At 43.4% G+C, this 19,620-nt stretch overlaps 1 protein-coding gene and 1 non-coding gene across 7 annotated transcripts in view; one reads left to right on the top strand and one right to left on the bottom strand.

The window, feature by feature from the left end:
• The window catches only part of LOC120948425 (protein winged eye), a 277,477-nt gene that overhangs the window by 184,185 nt on the left and 73,672 nt on the right, over positions 1-19,620 (bottom strand). The gene's annotated exons all lie outside the window — the stretch shown is intronic.
• Positions 9,035-9,106, top strand: Trnap-cgg (transfer RNA proline (anticodon CGG)). Its single transcript has one exon. It is a non-coding gene; the product is annotated as a tRNA-Pro (tRNA).

The following is a 19,620-nucleotide window of genomic DNA, read 5'->3' on the forward strand; positions in this document are numbered from 1 at the left end:
CCGTACTTTAAGTGAACAAGAAACACATCGAAAATGGATCCTTTTTGGTGTGTGTGCTATACACCTGTGTAAGAGGACACAATTTTGCTAGTTGATCGAATGAAATATCAAGTGATTCAATAGCAAAACATTGGTAAATGCACGATGCAGTTCTGACGTCACATGAAAAATGTCAAATGACATTCATTATACTTTTTTGCAATCATGTCATCGCAAAAGCACTGGCTGTTATTACACAAATAATTACCGCTCTTCGAAAGTGGTGTCATGGTAACTGTGAATATCAGAATGAAAAATGATTTCGACTAGCCGCTTACTGCGAATGTCATAAAAAAATGGTGGCAATTAACAACACTGGTGGTGGAAAACACAGTTCGTACAGGAATTTTGGAATCAAATCGAATCAATGGACAGTGAATTATAAGTTTTCTGCTAGGATTATTTCAAGAACTGCACTCTACTCATGCGTTTTTTTTTTCAGATTGACGGATACGACTAACGCTGCAAGTCGGTGCCATTCTTATACCGAGCATGAAAAGATTACTCAAACAAAAAAGAAAAAAAAAATCAAAATAAGAACGTTAAGCACTTTCACTACCAACGATAGGAAGCTTAAGAGATTAGAATCCGGTAGCATTTGTTAGAAATAATCTTCCATCGGTACCATCATGGTTCTTTTGAGTCTTGACCTCATCGTTATACGTACGTCACGTGCCATGGAATATCGATGTGTGTCAAACATGTCAGCAACGAAACTGTGCGAGCTGTTTACGCTTGACGCAGCAGGAAACGATTTTCAATTTTGAAAAGATCAAAGTAAACCACGAGGCCAAAAAAGTTACGTTGTAAAAATTGAATTTAAGCCACGCTTCTTCCTCAATCCAATTTTCGTTTTTTTCGAGGGATTGCAGCATAACCGCTATCCTCTTTACAACCAACTTTAGCTTACTTGTACACGAAAAATCATAAGTTGAAACACTTATTATATTACAGTTTTCTTAACAAAAAATACGCCAATAAGCATTTTCACAGGTAAAAAAAGGCACAGTGAGCCGAATTGAGTAAAGTTTTGTTTTTATCTAATCACCATAGTTAAATATAATTCAATAAGAGAACTTTAATGGCATGATACGCAATTTCATCAAATTAATAGCTTAACCTACCAACAGCGATTGGACTGAGAAAGTACTGTCAAGGTACGATCTTAATCAGCATAGGGAGATTAAAGTCTGCCATAAATTTTTCATCGCTACGAAGAAAAAGCGCAAACACTGAGGAATTTCCATCGAACTTCCGCCTGGAGAGCAGGCGCCCAAGAATGATAAATCTTTCAAGTATTTCATCAACAAAAGGGCCTACAATTGGAATTTCATTTCGCAACCCGCACAGCTTGCTCTCACTATTCGAGGGCAAGAATTTCCGAGAATACAGAACCACCCATAAATTATCGCTCTAAAGGTTGTTCACGTTCGTACCACCATCAGCCGTAATCACAAAACCAATAAGGATGGCTCGCAGGTTGGTGCATCATTTCCGGGTGCATACTAGAGAGGTGCAACGAACGTAGGCGAGATGCATCTTTTGAATGAGTTGGTTATTATAGAAGTCCTTTGGAAGGATTTGGGCAAGCTATAAACGATGGAAATATTTCGTCTCTATCCATGGAATTTTAAATAATATTTACAGACTTCTGGAATGTAATAATCTCTTATTCGTAACGCTTTTGGATTCAAAAATGTTTTAAATAAAATCAAAATTCACAATGTTACATGCATATATGTTCAAACAATTCTGCATTACAACATTTATAAACATAAAAATCATACACTTACAGAATAAGACTTGAACAGTAAAACAAATGTGAACCAGAAAATTTTGCGAGCAACAAATGCATCAAAAGCAATTGAGTTGAATCATGCTGATGTAATGCGTTGGAATATTACTAGGCACAACTTTTTTGTGTTACAACAATTAAACAACCCACTTTCACACTGGAACATTAATGTTTCATTATCAAAAGTTGATTGCAAAAGTTCAACCCCGCTGTAAAAATAATGATGAACGTCGACTGCACTATCATCACATAATCGTTCACGAACAGGGCCGCATTCGCTACTACTTCTGCCCGTGCACCTAGGAGGAAATGCCCGTTTTGTTAGACACACTGGTTGAAACTTTTACATTATCCTTCTTTTGCGGTGTAATAGTTATTTTTTGCTCTCACAATTTTGTCGTCTGCCAACACGGTACGGTTTTGGTAAGTGACGTATGTGCAAACCAGGATGAAAACCAGCCAACAGTGACGTAACTGGACAAAATTGAAACCCTGATTGAGGTATGGACAGATTCCAGCAGGCAGGCGGGTAGTCTCCGACGAGAAGAAAAACTTTATCCGAGAAGAGTGATGAACGATTTAAAGTCAGAGAATTTCGAAAGAAACAAAACAAGCCAAAGCGCGTCACGCACCAAGAAGAATGAAACTTTTTTCAATGGTGAACCATGAGTGTGGATTGTGATAAGAATAAAATGATATCGACCAAGGCAAAAGATGGTGGTGGACGTGAGCAGGAGGAATGAAAACAGGAAGGGAGTTTTTTTTGTACTTTGAACAAGAAGGCAAAGGCCTGTAGTATTGCAAACCGAGGAAAAAAGTTCAAGAGAAAACAGAAACGCGGAATCATCTCCGTGTTTCAATGAAAAAGACAACTGGATATTAAAAGGGTAAGGTACAGTACGGCACAGATTGGTGCTCTTAGGGCATTGTCGAACATTTTCCTTTACCAATTGTGTAAGATACTTTACTATTTTGTATATTTTAATTTATAGCAGGACCTATCACGATATCATCATGTAAGAGATCACATTTGTTTTGTTTTCATTATTTGAATCATGCATTCTATCGAAGGAACAAAAAGTCAGTCTTGCAAGAATCAGTTCAATTGTTAACATTTTAAAAGGTATCAGGCACGTAATTTATGTTTACATTGAGCTCAATTTTTCAGCCATCTTAACACATAATTTTAAAGGCGTTGAATTTGAGCTTTACATGTACTGGCAGGATAAGATAGAAATCATCCAGTACCGTAAAATGTCCTAATATTAGTGTTGGGAACGGATCGCGGGCTCTCAGGGATTTATTTTCAACCAAGGAGAGCTCTGAGCCCCCTCTGTGAATTCTTGCTCTATGATCTGATGTCATGTTGTCATGCAGTTCATTTGTTACTATCGATAGGACGCATACTGGGTAAGTATTAAGTTGCGCAAAACTACATTGAGCTGACTGAAGTTCATTTGAGCGTTGTGGAGGTACATTGAGTTTACAGTGCTACATTGAGCGTAGGGAGGGCATATTAAAATTAATAGCACTCCTTACCCTTAAGTACAGCTGAACTGTAACGTTCACTGTGACACTCACTGTACAGGTGAATGGAAAACCGATCGCATCGCGATCTGAGCTGTGGGCAGAGTTTCTTCCTATCTTCATTCATGTGCGCAACGGAGCGGTGCCAAGTTCCGTGGCGTCTTGGCGACTCTCCCGGCCCTTTGACGGGAGAGCGGGTGGAAACGAACGCGTACACGTCTAGCGAAGGTACAAAGGTGTACAGAAACCATCACCACAACGCAATACGTGCGAAGCAGAATAGACGCAATCAAACACACCGAGAGAGCGCGCGATTCACAAGCTCAGCACAAACGCAAACCAATGGGGGACCCGTGGAGCGAAACACATGCACACACACCGGGTTTTCGGAAACCGGTTTCGCACCGATTGTTGCCAGGGAATCTCGCACACAACCGAGACCCAACTCCACGTGGAGTATCGCGCAACATCGAACTGGGTATGCTTGAGCAGCGATGCTGCCGCTGCTGCTGCTGCTGCCCGCAGCGGAAATCTGAGCCGTTTATTTTGCTCAGACTGAAGTGATCTTTACCTGTACTTTTTTTTCTTTTCTTTCGCTCGTTCACTGTTCACAACATCGGGCCAGCGAAGAAGGCTGCTATTTCACTTCTCTCGCATGCTCTCACCACCCCGCTGGCCGGACCTCACCCCGCCTGCCTGCCCTCGTCTGCCCTTCCACAACTTTCATTTATTTCGTTCCCTCCACAACGTTGCCCGGCTGCCAGAGAGACTCGTGACTTGAGCCTCATTTTACCGCGAACAATCTTCCTATTACCCAGAACGGGGTTGAGAGTGATCGAGTCCACATTACGAGGGTGTTGGAAATGGGAACACACAGAGCTGGAAAATTGGATGGTGATTGCTGAAGGGAGGAGAGAGAAAGAGATAAAGGGAACGGCTGCACTGCTGCAAGCCTGATCGTAATGGAACGGAAGTGGATCTGTTTTTTTTTCGGCCCAGTCCATGCCAATCTAAGGAGCGCGCGCGCGCGCCCACATTTTCGCGCTCATCAGTTGCCCGGTCCACTCACCCCCATCCCATGCTCACTCACATTGGTCCCACGGCAATTCCGACAATAATGATGATTTTGATGATGATGATGATAGTGATGATAAAGGTGAAGGTGGAGATGCGTTCGTTAACTTCTGGGAGATAACGAAACAAACCAAAACCAGTTAATCGCAGTTGCTCAAGGACCGAGTTGAAACTGCTGAAATGACTGAAATAGTCAAATAATTCGCTTTCGTTTTGTCGACTCAACCAACTTTAATGGTCGCGTTTAGCACACTGAACAAGAGACCGCACACCGATCAAAGAACGATCAGTGCCGCAACACAAAATGTATCCTTGGCGGATGACAAAGTTCTTAAAACATAACAACCTTGGCGTTGTATAACGAGATAAGATGTTGCGTGTATGTATCATAAATCCTTTTAAATAAATTTTCATCATCGCACAAATGTACGATGCACGCGTACGACGCTCTGTGCTGGGATTGCACAATCGTATACACTCCATTTCGCCCAAGCGTTACAGCGTTTACTTTCGGCCGCATCGATTGTACGTGGTGCACCCTCCTGCTTACCAAGGTAAACAACAGTTCCAGCGGAAAAGGATGTTGCTGCCGAACTGTGTGGAAGTGGGTGTGTGTGTCTGTGTGGGTGGAAGTGTAAATTATGCAAATGACATATCGTAAATCTACAAGCTCAAAAGCCCTCCGCAAATCGTGTACCGGAACGGTCGGAGTTCGCAAATGCATCGGGGACGCACTGTCGAACTTCGAAATGGATACCAACGGCTTGGCGACTTGGTTGCAGTTGTGCTGCCCACCCACAGCGCCGCTAGGTCGGGACGAAATGTCGGGTCGTATGTGTGGGTTGTTCCGCGAGCGATGGGGACCACCGTTTGTAAGATAAGCCGACGATCGTGAATCGCCTATTCCACGGACCAGACACGGGATACACTGTCAGGACGTTTTTGGTACAGAATGAAGTAAGACCCAATGACCAACTACCACCATTGAAATCTCTGAACTATTTTAACTTTACAGTAACAGGTATGCAATACTGTATATGAATCTACAAATTAAAAATCACTTCATACATAAAGAGTTTTCTTGGAAAAGTTAATCGGACGATGGCAACGTAGTATCCCTCCATTCTTGTATGGAGCAAAACACAAGCCGCTCCCCAACAGTATTTTGTTTGTTTTATGCTTCCCACACCATCAATACGTCAACCGCCGGCAGACCTAATCGAATTGAACCTCGCGATACGATTTCTGTAATTAGCTGCGATAAATCATTATTCATTCCTAGATTCTGGCAAGCTGGCGAGTGATCAGGTCATGGTTTTGGGACGATTTTGAATAAATTATTTTGATTTATACATTGGCCCCGCATCTGAAACCGATTCCACGCGGGCCTTGGTAGCCATTTTGAATTGACTCAGGGTGTGTGCAAAGAAAGTGAAACATATCCCAGAGGACGGTGGGGTCAAGTAAAACATAAATCTTTCACCAAGAAAACGAGGGGGATATGATCTGCGCCGGTCAACCAGTGGGGATTTCGTTCGTCGATACTTCGGTTGAGAGGTTGTTCAAATCAAGCAACGGAGCGTCCTAAAATCAAAATGAAACAGACGTATAAAAAAAAGTCCGAATATCGAAGGGTTCTGACATTTCTTTTGCTCTCTATAATCAAGATACTGACTTATCACGCTACCGTATTTCGAGCGAACCTTACCTAATTATTGGACTAAAATCGATTCATCTAAAGGTTTAAAAAAAAAATATGAGAAAAAACGTTGCTTCGTTCACGAAATTCCTACATTCTCCAACCTCCTTACTCTCCCCCTTTGACTAATCCTCCAAACACGTACTCAGTGTATCTTGTTTGGTTCGGTTCGCATCAAAATCGAATCTCATTTCCCGAGAGCTGGCCTATTATGGGGTGCTCTCCCTATCATCAACGCGCACGGGGATTTGGGCATCAATTCTTTCGCGGGCATAGTTTCTAAACTCGCAGACACGCTCGGTTGATTCACCAGCGCAGTGATAATTTTCCACGGTTACGACGGTATGCTACTGCCCGCAGGGTTACACAGGCTCGTCTCGTGCTTTCGAGTACAGCTCGAACCGATTTTTCGATCGCCGAATCACACACGTGAATGGCGCTTTGGGTTGCAATTTCGGGATCCCTATCATTAACCTGTCACACCGGTTTCTTCTTCAGCCGGTGAGTGTGTGTTTATGTGTATGTGTTGTTCCTAACGATTAGAACGAAGATGAAGAAGCGGGAAGGGAAAGAGTACGGATTATTCTTCTCGTTCCTGGGCGGATAGTCTCGTTTCGTTCTGAATTGGTAAAGTTCTTCCGTGCTCTGTTTACCACCGGCCCATACCTATTCCGATCGTAAACATACTGCAGGGGTAATTTCCCTAAAATCTCATTTCGAACGTGATTCTGGTGATATTCTTCATCCGTCCGTGCTTCTAATAGTTTCACTTCGCGTCCTCGCACTCCGTTTGGCTGCCATCGTTCGCTCAGAGTTAGCGCTAGGCTCTACGGTGATGATCTTCGATCCCGACAGAGAAACTACATCGTAATAATCGTCCTCTCTTTCCGGGCGAAGCAGCATTCGAAGGTGCGGCTGGTAATTTTAGCTTTCCTCGAACTTCTCCACCTACGGCAAGTGATTCTGGGGGCAGTAGGGAGGAACTCACACTCCCACCATTATGGAACCACCGGGTAGGTGTCCGAGAAGGCCAGTCCCCACCACTGTTCGGAATGAGGAGTTGTTTTGATTGATACGAAAATTGCTACATTCCCTGGTGTGGCGTCAACGAACCTCCCCTCCCTCCCGCGCATGGTGTAGCGCCGTGTCAAGCATTATCTCCATGGAAATTATCTCCCCGCCGTCGGCGTGCCCCAGCAGAGATGTAACGGCATCATCATCTTCCGAACGGTTGTGAGAATTTGGCAAATGATTGTGATTTGCTTCCCGATAACTCGATTGTGGCTGACCTTCCACGCCCATTTTCCTCCCAAGGGTGCAATTGAAAAAGAATTCGTTGAAGACAGAGGGGAACGCTTCCTGGACAGGGCAGTCTATGTGTGGCCAAGCGTTTAATTACAGCTACCAACTTTAGCTGCCTGGCAGTGTATCCTGTGGGAAACGTTCGTCAATGTTTCGTTGCCGATGTCACAATGCGTTTGATGGAGGTCCTTCCCATCGGACAATGGCTGCACCGGCGGTACCGGCGAACTCGATAACTTCATCGATCGTCTCTGGTCTGGAAAAAGGTTTCTTGTACAGTTCCCGACGGTACAAGAAGGGCAGCTCAAAAGGAAGCTCCACAGCAAACCGCGGCAACCATGGCGCACTTGCAATGACATTGATTTATGGTTCCATTGAAGAACCTCCAACCCAACATGAAAAGCGCATGCCAGCTCGAAGGGTTTTAAGGAAACAGAGGGAATGGGAGACCCATACACACAGGGTGGTGGCGGAGCTGTTTTTGCACAGCAACAGAAGGCACCCAAAAAAAGCGAAGCACATTTTTTCGTGGTAAGCAAAAGGCAAACCTTGTGTTCCACACTCAAAATCGCATCACATTTTTTATTTCAGTTTTTGAGTGGTCATTCATTTCCCTCTCTTATTCACTCTCTTATGAACCCATTGTTCGCACCGGCAGATGGTTATTATTTTTGTTAGCAAATATTTGCCAACATTTATTAGAGTGTAAAACAAATACAAAATAAGCGCACAGCTATTTATCTTGAATGAATACAACTTTCAAAAAACAGTATACCAACAGAAAGGAATCGCACTACGTAATGTTTAATAATATCGTATTGATGGTTATTTTTGCTGTTGTATTTTTTGAAGAGCAAATTATTGTCGCTGTATCGCATCAGAATAAACTAACTTAGTTTTGGCCGAGATAACATCATATCAAAGGTAAGGAGGTGCAACATCGATGCACAGCACTTTGGATCGGTTTAGATCCGTGTAGCTGCACGATGCTCGACATCTACCGACATAATCGTAACAACACTGACCATGAAGGTACACGTAAGGTAAAAAATGAGATTCGTTTATATCCGTTGATCCACCGATGAGTGTTAATCTTTGATAAGAAGGTCTCCGGTCGAGCAAACTTTTGAGAACACGGACAGTGATGGGTTTGCAGTGAATCGACATTTCGCGACGCATTTTGATTAATCACCATGTGCTCGCATCGCAGGGCCGATCTATCAATGTCGCGCACACAGCTAAAGGCCTTGCTATGAAAAGAAAATAATGAAAGGCAAAACGTACTATCAACAGTTTCTCGCCATTGGGAGAGTTACGCTCTCTCGATTCCTTTCTCGCCTCAAAGTGCTCTCACTATGCTCGTTCAATGCGCAAACCAGTGTGGCCAATCATAGCGTTGTAACAGATTACGAGGCGCCACCGTTTCTCCGCACCACCTCGCTGATGGTGCCAAAAATAGGCCTTCGCATGGTCAGCGTGGCGTTCGTGTGGGGACGCACAGCGCGCTTGAACCCGCGGTAGGGTGTAGGGGAAGGCGCGGAGTTTAATGTGCGTTGGTTCGTAATCTGATTTGAAACGAGAGTCCGACTCTCAACCGCGGCTCGTTGGTCTAGGGGTATGATTTTCGCTTCGGGTGCGAGAGGTCCCGGGTTCAATTCCCGGACGAGCCCGAGATGGACTGAAAATGTCTTTTTTGGCACAGATGATATTGCTCAATTTCGCATATTTGTTCAGGCATCGACGAAGCTGTACCACTTCATACGCTATTTTAAACAGCAATTTATTATTCGCATTGTTAAATCAAAGTTTCCATTCGATAACATTGGCACGAATTATTAAGTAAATGCTTCTTTAACCCGAAAGAAATATTGCATGCCAACGGCCAAACAACTTAAATAAAGCATGTGAAAACAAATGAAGGTTTCGCCACAAATTGCACGTGCACAGGGGAGTGTCTTTGCTTTCTAATTCCATACGTCCTCCAAAACACCAAACACCTTGAACATCTTCTTGCAAAAGAAAGATCAACAATCATCACGATCTACAGAAGGCGTGGTTTGTTAAGTGGAGCCCGTTCTGCGATGGTTGCAGAAATGATAAAAACGCGAATGAACCAATGGCAAGAGTTGTTCCTTGGCTGCTGAATCCTACTATTCTTCTCTTATCCTTGCAGCTGGTTTTTTGTTTTTGCTGCTTTACGTTATGCTACACACACGAAGTGTGTTGTTTTGCATCAAACACTCAGTTATGTACACGAGTTTTCTTTTTATGTATTTTTTTAGATTCGTTACATTTTCTACTGCTTTGAATAACACTTATTCAGCTTTGAATAACACTTATCCATTATATGCTTTATAACTTCGTTCATGGCCCTTCATCCAGCAAATAATGTTTTTGCAAAGATTTAGGAGTGCTCCTGCGGGGCCACTTCATTGATAACGCTATCAATTCTTAAGACATATTTCTTTTCAATCCAAATCGAATGGCTTGCCCGCACGTTAAACATATTGTGAGCAGAAGGCTTCAATCTTAGCCAGCTATAAAAAAGTGGTACCCAACAAAGGTAATTTCCAAAATTTCAAACACTTCAAGTGTCTAAGTTCCCCTTATCTTCATCTTCACGGAACGCACAGGAAACGGAATAAAAACAACTCACAAAATAACAATAAATTAGTATCGTAAATAAAGTTTTATGGACAAATTTGAATGCAAACAGCATTTACGTTTGCCAGGCACGCCCGGTATGCCTCTAATCGCCCTGGGGAGAGGTTTCCCCGTTCAAGAGGTGCACACGGGTACGCGCAATATTCGTCCTGTGGTCCACACCCCGTTCATATTCCTATCTAGCCTCTACCCCCTAACCCACAACCGATAGCGCACTCGTAAATGTCCGAAAAATTTATGCAAAGTATCTTCGGCAAAAGGAGGGATATCGAGACGGAATGGAATTGGAAAATGTTTGCGCTTTTGTAATGGTTTCGCATTGAAAAGCTTCAAATTGAACCAACTTTTAACTTCCATGAGCGCGTTTTCAACCTTGAACGGTTTTACTGCACCGCTTTTGAGGTAGGAAGAAGGAGGATGGGTGTATGCTTTACCAGCACTTTGAAAATGCTCACGGCGACGGAAGGTAAGGAATGATTTTATTTTCGACTTCTGCATGCCATCCTCGTAGAGCAAAAATCATCAGCACGGACAGTACCTTTGTGTTGCGAGCAGCATAGCAAGAAATGGCTATGTTTTTGGAAAATGTCTTGCCAAAGGCGAATCGCACTGCAGTTCTTTAAGCTTCCAAAGCGAAGGGTTTCTTGAAAGAATAATTTTTGTAACTTCATAGATAAAAATCTAACGGAAATGGATTCTAATGTTGTTATATTTTGCTATCCGTATTTAAATAACTCAGAGCAATAAATGTTATTACATCTATAACTAGAAAAGGTTAGACTAGAAAAGAATAATAAATCGATAAACGACGCCAAAGGGGAGTAACAAAAGCATGGAACGTTCATTTTCAAACGAATAAGCAATTTGAATAAATTTTAAAAGACATCTATATTTAATCTTTGATGTGACATTTCATTGTTATTTCATTTCAAAGTTAAGCAAAGATTTTGCACTAAAGGAATCATTTTTGGAAAAGCTTTAAGATAATTTTAAAGTCTTGTAACTATGGTTGAGAATGCCAGGTAATATTAAGTGCGTGAACGAATATCAAATTGAGTTTATGCATGTTTTTTTCTGTCCATTGAACAATTCGTTGATGGTCTATCGCCTTCTAGCAACAAAACTAGCTTTATGCCATGATTTTATCTTAAAGATCAAACACAAACTAACCAACCAACGGAACACGGGTTAAGAAAGTGCGCAGCATAGCAAAAGAGAGTGTTCAGAAATACCAACGGCAGTAGTAATAAACCGGAGCTCTGGTACTAAATCCAATCGCAACCCCTACCCAACCAATCGAATCTTTCAATCAACTCCTCTCCTGGATGCATTAGCTGGGGCTAAGACCGCGAGGCATCAAACGACGGTGAAATTGAGTTGAAGACGTCCTGTCTCCCGCGGGCGCTGCTCATCAAATATTCAATCTATGCTCGGGGAACGCACGCCCTCCTGTCCTTCTCCTCCCACTCCTTGATTGCATGCTATCAAAGTAAATGCGAAAAGCATAAAAGCATAACCCTGCGCACATAGAACCCGTTCCACCCCTTCGGTAACGCCCGTAATAAGCCTTTAAATTGGTCTTCGGTCGCAGCTCAAAACGAAAGTGCCGTTCAAAGAACACCCGGCCCCACCCGGCCCGTCTGTCTGTCAAGCATCCTGGGAGGAAATGTCGTCTTTCGTCTTCCGTTGGGATTCATTTCCGCTAGCAAGACTGGGCCGAATGCAGATGAATGTGCGTACAAGATGCCCGCGAATGTTCCGACTGATTGCTCCGGGTCGCACGTTGCGTACGCCACGAGTCACTAAATCCTATTGCAAACCGATCAAAATTCCAACCCAATTCCGGTCCTGTGGAGCAACGGGAAAGGGATTGAAAACACACGGGCGACTTCTATTCGAATTGCGGTTTATGTATCGCGCAACATATTGACGAGCAGCAATGCGTCTGGTAAATGCGGTGAAGCACAAACTACTCCGGAAACCGGATAGGCACAGGGTTCCGGCTGAGTGAAGCTGCACATTTGTGTAGAGTGAACTGGGGGAAAGAAGATGTTGGCTGCAAGCGCAAGGACAATCATCGTGTGACAAACGCTCACACGCAGATTGTTCGCGGTTCCGGGGACGCATCAAGCGGCCGATAATATGGCCAATATGTGGCGGAACCGTTTCCGCGCCCTGATTGGGTGCGATTTCATGACCGTTTCTTCGCAACACAGACACATTCTCGCCTCTTTGTGCACATATTCCTAGCGACCCGATGATCGGGGAAGATGCAATGAGAAAAAAGCGAGGCGATGTGTCCTTCCGTAGTGACGAAGCGCTCCCGCCCAAAGGTAGTACCTATTTGCCGTGAAAATAACAATTTACTGAAAATGGTTTTATTATGCTAATCAATTAGTGCCGAATGCTCTCCCGCACGCTCGCTTCCTGCAGTCGTCGAGAAGGCGCCAAATAAACGCGTTTTGCTCTAGTGTTAGAGCTGAGAGGGCTGGCAAATGGTGCAATTGGTTGCAAAAAGCTTTCAGCCCACCAGCCAATTGTAGAACAGAAATAAACAAAACTTCCCGACGAAGATGGGCGTGGGATGAGGAGAAGGGGGAGGCAGGCAAATTGTTAATCAAATCAACCCAAAACTGTGGAGCAGGAATGGAACGACAACCGGGGGATTGCTTTTCCTCGTAAAGCGCTGTCTCGACGGTGGCGCACAGAAGACACCCACTAGTCTAGGCACCAGCATGAAAATTATTTCAGCAAAGTACTTCGAAACGAGCATCTAAGCTGCTTTATTTACATGCCGTTGGGAAAGCATCCGGGAAATATGAGATAGAAGAAGAATAAAACACCTACACCGGGGTACAGTCAAACGACTTGATTGTAATGGATTGAGCGACGCTGACTGTGTGGAACCACCGTTGCCTTTATAGATAAACAAAATATTCACACATCAATTTAGTTCTTCGAAAAGGGTAGGGTGTTAAAAAATCTTCTAAATTGCAAAAGCAAATTGATAGGGTCGTGCATTTGCGCCTGCTAGACGTGTACGAAGGGCATGAGTGTTTAACTTTTCCCTGCTAGCCTAAAATCATCAGCAATCATGATAAGGCCATACACATTTGCAATTTGTAGATATTTGCTAGCATTGGAGTTAATTTGTTCCATATAGATAATTTCGATAAGCTGTTTATTGACAGCACTACTTAAAGTGAATATCTCAAGCGAGGAAAGTGTCCCATATGTGGGATAAAGCAACAAAAATGTATCAGTTTAAAATGGGGTTCTGTGCCTAGTATGGCACTGAAAATATAACAAAGATGTGACAATTTATCGGGCGTAGTGTTCACAATGCGTGTATGCTTCGGCAGCTGTTAATGGATGTGTCATGCTGTGCCTCCTGACGCGTACCGTCGCACAGTGCCATCAATCCACTTGACAACACACGCAAAGGAAACAATCATCCTGCGGAGGAAGATTTCCTGTGCGATTTCAATAAGGAATATATTGACGTTTTGTCGGAAGTTTACTTCATCTACGCGGTGATGGACGGCTACCGAGTCCTCGGTGCAAACACGCGGTTAAAATGCGTTCAATCGTTGCAATCAAAAACGCGAAAATTGGGGAGCCTCGGATCTACTAGTGACGCGCATGTCATGGGAATTGTGTTTTGTACATCTCCTGTGTGCCTCGAGAACTTTCATGCAAAGTGTATAAGCATTTGAATTATTTCACACTTTCACAATAACGACAAAAAGAAATAAGTAAAACATCGAACACCTTTTAAAAATGCGTTCACAAGTTGAACGCATTATCAGACTACACGAGAATCAGGTTTTTTTTGTATGTGATGCTTTCTCCGATATATCTGCCAACACGTTTGATGTTATTATTTTCATTGTCTTTTTTACCGACGCATCTTTCCGTAAACGTATTCCGCACGCATGCTGTTTACCGGCGACGGTTGCTTCACGAATGATCAGTCAATGTCAATTTCCGTTCCATTTTCCGTCCCCAGGTTGGATGCTTGCGGTCGGATGCTGGAATATATTGCCGCTCTACCGTGAAGCGAATGCACCAACATAAACGAATGGCCCCGAATGCATTTCGCGCTCCGCTCTCCACCCTCTTCTGCTGTCTTCTCATTATTTCCCCACTTCAATTTTGCCAATCGATGTGAACTGGCTCCAAATTGAATTTTTAATATTTCGCATCAAATGTGCATGAATATTTCAACCATTCGGCAGCAAATTGGCACCCGTTGGAGCAGGTCCGTGCGCTACCGACTGTCCGGGACACGCGCGCACTTCTCTGCAGCCCGGAGAAAGCCCCCGCCCTACACTACTGATGGCACACAGCGCCAGTAGTTGGGCTGGTAAATGTTTCATTCGTCCTGCCACCGCAGGCAACTTAATTGAACGTTTTGCGGTTTTTTATGCCTTCCAATTGGGTCGCCAGATGAATGCATAATGCGAATATGGATCGTCGGATTTTTATCATTTTTGGTTTTTCCTTTGTCACTCGTACATTAAAAAACTTTTCTATGAATTACAAACATTCTGCTCCTATAGCACACATACATCAACCTACCAACCTCAAATCAACCTACAGCAGGATTAAATAGCTTTTAGAGATTTAGAGAATTTTTTCGATACAATTGTACTGTAAGTTCTGCAAGCAGCTAACAATTTGGCCTAGAACATAGGGTAATTTGCCTTTACCTAATTTGTATTTGATATGTTTGAGATGGATGAAATTTCAATATTCTTGTTATGGGAGTCTTTTTACATCATTATTGTTTAAGCAATAGTATGTGTGTTTTATTTGAGGCAGAAAAATTATGAATAATGGCTAGAAACACTGATTTTTAAAACTATTCAAAAATCCAATTGTGGCACACTTACGAAAATTCAAAATTCTAATATTGCACACTAAAAACCCAATTATTGCACACTTTCCTATACACTGAAACCAACGAAAAAGATCCATAAACTGGATGTTTTTCTATCGAATAGTGTTAAGGACAATACGCAATGCTTTTACATTACTCGTTCGTCCTTGGTTCAAGCCAAAATTCCGCAAAAATAAGTAGCCAACTTGCAACTACAACTGCACGCCAATTGTTAACAAAACACTGTCAAAATGAAACCACGGTGAAAGAAGGAGGTTTTGGGCTGTGTAATAATTATGATTAAAGCACTCTCTTTATTCCAATTGTCAAACAATGTATAAAAATAAGTATATTAAAAATAAAACAGTGGCATATGCGTCAGAAATGCTAAATATTAAAGGAAAATGTTTCTTATCAAATTTTTATCAATATTTGGAAACAACTAATTGTAAGAAGTGTGGAATAATTAAGTGATGTGCAACAATTGGCAAATTACACTACAGTAGGTAGGTGACCGCTAACTGAGAGTTTAAATTTGTGAGAAAAATGCACATTTGCTATGAATTTCCCTTCCTAAAATTCCGGATGTTTCATATTTAGATTTTTTTGCCTGAGAATCACTCCACTTAACAAACTTCCACTTAAAAAACTCCAGTAAAACACATCCAGTTAGCAGTCACCTACTGTATTTCCTAATAAAACTCAATTGTTCAGATATTTCTGTATGCCAGACTATTCCAATTGATAAGCGTCCATTTATTTGCATCGTTTAGCTCACGTGACAAAATCTGTAATTTGTTGTTTTAGATTTAACATCTAGGTTTACTATTTTTAATAAAAAATCTTATTATAGAGTTGGGAATTTGTTTATTGAAATTGCCTGAACTTTTATATCGAACTAACTATACGCGTTGGGAAATGTCAAATCAATTTTTTCATATTAAAGTCTTGTTCTAAACATGCTGTGCTATTCCAATGCTTTAAGCATATTGTACTTGCTTATTCAAATTTTTCGAACTACGAGCCACACAAGTTACACGATCACACGACACAATGGGCATCCGTATTTGTTGTCCACATCGGCACGCCACCATCGATCATGGTGGAAACAGTTCGTCTAGGACATTTGCAGTTCGGAACACTAATTTGATGTTCTCGGAAAAAATATAGTTCGTGCTACACACAAGAAGTACCATTCATTATTAGGTCGAGAAGGGATAAAAATAAATAAAAACAACTACCCCCAACGAAGCATCGTGCATCGTGAATTCGCTGCCAACGTTTGAAACAGATGTGTCACCGATCACAAAAAACCCACTCCCCATTGCGTGTTGGAGACGACACGTGAGGTCGGGATATTTGAAACAAATAAGGCACACACACACACACTAGTGGTACAAAAAAGCTGGTGTCAAAAATAAACCATACAAAAAAAAGACCCACGTGCAGTACCCATCCTTTGTGAACAAAGCGAGCCAATCAAGCTGGCTTGCAGCATATCAAGGCAAAAATGTGCACGAAGAGGCAAAAACGCAATCATTGCATTAAAAAAAACGATGAGAATAAGTGATCGATGGATGCGAGCATCACGCCAAACAGGACACACTTGCTTTTTTCGCTCGTTTTTTTCCATGCCTATGATTAAGTTTCAGAGCTCGATCTTACACTATCATATTTCATTGTGGCTTTAATTAAACCGATCAATTTCAGTTTCACTTGTTCGTACGGGTGAGGCGTTTGGAAGTACGTCAGGTACTTTTGGGCCATTAATATTTTCCGTAATCTGTCATCAAATATGAATCAGCAACGTTGTTGCATTGCCTTTAGCATTTCTATACTTTGAATTTTTTTAATTTTTTATTTTGTAGAACCCACGCCGGAGGCTGGCCCATTTCTAACAAGGATCGAACCACGCGTACCATCGGACCGGAGAGCTAATTAAGCAACGTCGATCAAATTTCCCACAACTGCCAATAGTACGTGTGTGCATTAAAATCCCTTTTCCCGAGCCCGCAACGAGAAGTGGCGCATTTCATTACTTTGCAAAATGCATTTCGATCCCCGGTCACGGTCCCGGTTTGACCGGGCCGGCGCGCGTTTCAATTTCAGCCGTCAGTTGTCCAACAATGGCGCGTACCGACCGAGGCCTGGCAAACTTTTATCAACACATAGTTGCGCCGGCATGTTGTGCATGGCAAAAGATGCTAAACCAACCTCGAAACCCTGGGAAGGAATTATGCAAACCTGAGTGCCCGCGCGACGGCTGCAGAAAGCCGAGATGCGAAGCGTACGAAAGTGACGGGCACTCCAGTGCAGCGGGAAAACGTCAAATTCAATCAATCGTCCCAGCCAGACAGGAGAGACTGGCCACGTCCGGGTATGGGAGGGGGTGGGAAAGGGTCGAATGGAGTTTGAGAATTGGCACCGATGCGTTAAGTCCGATCCGCGCGCGTGTGTGTGTGTGTTCAGCCGAGGGCGAAGAATTGTTCCGAGATCGGAGGGCAGGATTTGGCTCGAGCGTATTTTTTTGCTGATGCTGTTGTTGTTGATGTTGTTGAAGCGGCGGAAAGAAAACCGCTCAACCCCACGCAAACCGTTCGCTCGGGCCACATGCTGTCCAGATTGCTAAACAACATTTGCAGCCGAGAACCGTCACTTGGTTTCGTTCCCGGGCGCAGGACCGGGAAATGCAAATGCGGCTAATCGAACTGGCTAGATGCAGCTCACCGAACCGACGATCGGTCAGCGATGCATACGGAAGTAACTGTTAATTTGCCACCATCGCCGACGGCCAATGGAAAGAAGCCATGCCTGTCGGTTGGCCACCGGTCAAGCCGGTGCCGACTGAAGCAGCGATTCCCGGGCCGGATTAAACAATTTCCCTTTGATACTGCTCTTTAAATAATATCCAATCCAGCGGTGCAGACACAACCATCGGCAGAACAGGCGAAACAACACACGTCGATACTAGCGGGTGTACGGTTGGAAGGATCAGTATTGGGGTTGGATAAAAAAGTATTCTACAAGTTCGTTTTCCGTTTCTTGCTTTAAATTTGAATTGCTTTTATATTGCAGAGCTTAAAAAAAAACCAACCATCGAGCCAATACATGCCCACACCGCGTCGGTGTCGGGGTACAAATGTATTGCAAATAATATGCCTTGACTTCATTACTTTCGGCGAAATGTATTCGCACTTCATTGGCACGCTGCCGCTGTTTGTGCAAAACATTTGCCTCGCGTGTCACGCACGGATGCAGTCGGTAAAGAGAGCGCACTGGTGCTGGATTAAATATTTGACGTTCGTTTGCTGTATTTTCCTTTCCGGTGCCCGTTGCCGATGCGCTACGTGCCGCTCCCCGCTCGAACGGGGGGACGGGGGCACTTTGACTTTGCAAAATTAATGACTATTTTGTCTATCGATTATTGATTGATTGATTCACTGTTGCGTTCAGCATATTGATTACATTTCGAGAAATGGCGATTCGTGCGCCAGTCAATCCCGCTTTAGGGAAGTTTTTTGTTAATGCAACGAGTGCTTATTGGTTGTCTGCTTTCAGGCGCTGGTTAGAGAGCGCGATACGCAAACGAGAACACTTTTTCCCTTAAATTATAACACAAAAGTAATATCCCAAAGATGCTCTAAACGTTCAGCTGAAATACAACATTTCAGCACATTTTTCGTAGGGATGGTAGTGTATCGTCCCAGCAAAAGCAAAATAAAAACATTACGGCGCATTTACACAGCGCGCGCGTCTTGTCGTTTTAGGTGGTGCGGATTTGCATTTCTGTTAGCATGTGCTTCTGTACCTTCCTCATTGCTTCGTACTTTCATTCAATATCGTTATCGGCTCGTGAATATTTCACACCCATCCACACCAACTCCAACCCACGGCAGCACCACCGGCAACTAGCACCGGAAACGCTCGGTGCGCACAAGCCGATACCGACAGGCACGTAAACGGCTTGACGGACCAAACAATCGGTACGCATGGGAATCAATTTCCGTACATATTTCGCGATCTTTGACAGCTGTACTCCTTCCCTTCCTCTCCTCCATAGTACTCGGCGTGAGTACGTGTGTGCAAGCTATCACAGAAGCCGGAACCCCGCAGGTCATGGGAGAGTCTCAGCGAAGCCCTCTCGAAACGAAGAGTGAAGACTACCAACGGCATAAACAAAAAAGTTCTGTGCGTATGTCTCATGTGCGAGGTTGCAAGGTTTCCAATTCGATAGTCGATAATTTCTCCAACATTGGACCGATGCTTGCAATGCAGCGCACGTGTCACGTTTCACATTCGTTGGGGCAGGAGGCAACACACCGTTAACAAAAGGGACGGTGGTGGTAATGGTAGGCGGTCAGGCCAGCCAGAGAGAGAGGTTAACACATTCGGCCAAGGCACGATCGTTCTTTTGCCCTTGTGCCCAAAATGAATGTTAATCAGATACGCAACGCAGAACTACAACAAGCGTTCCGAAAAGTGCGATAGAGTTTGGGGCTCGTTGTCTGGCGCGGGGGATAGTTCTGCCTGCGAGTGGACCACGGAGTAGGCCCCGATGAACGATCGAACAAGGTGCATTAATCAAACTTTTATCGACAGCATGCGAACGAAAGTATCAACGTAGAGTTTGGGGCGAGA

Source organism: Anopheles coluzzii, chromosome 2, assembly GCF_943734685.1.
Source record: "Anopheles coluzzii chromosome 2, AcolN3, whole genome shotgun sequence".
NCBI lineage: Eukaryota > Metazoa > Arthropoda > Insecta > Diptera > Culicidae > Anopheles > Anopheles coluzzii.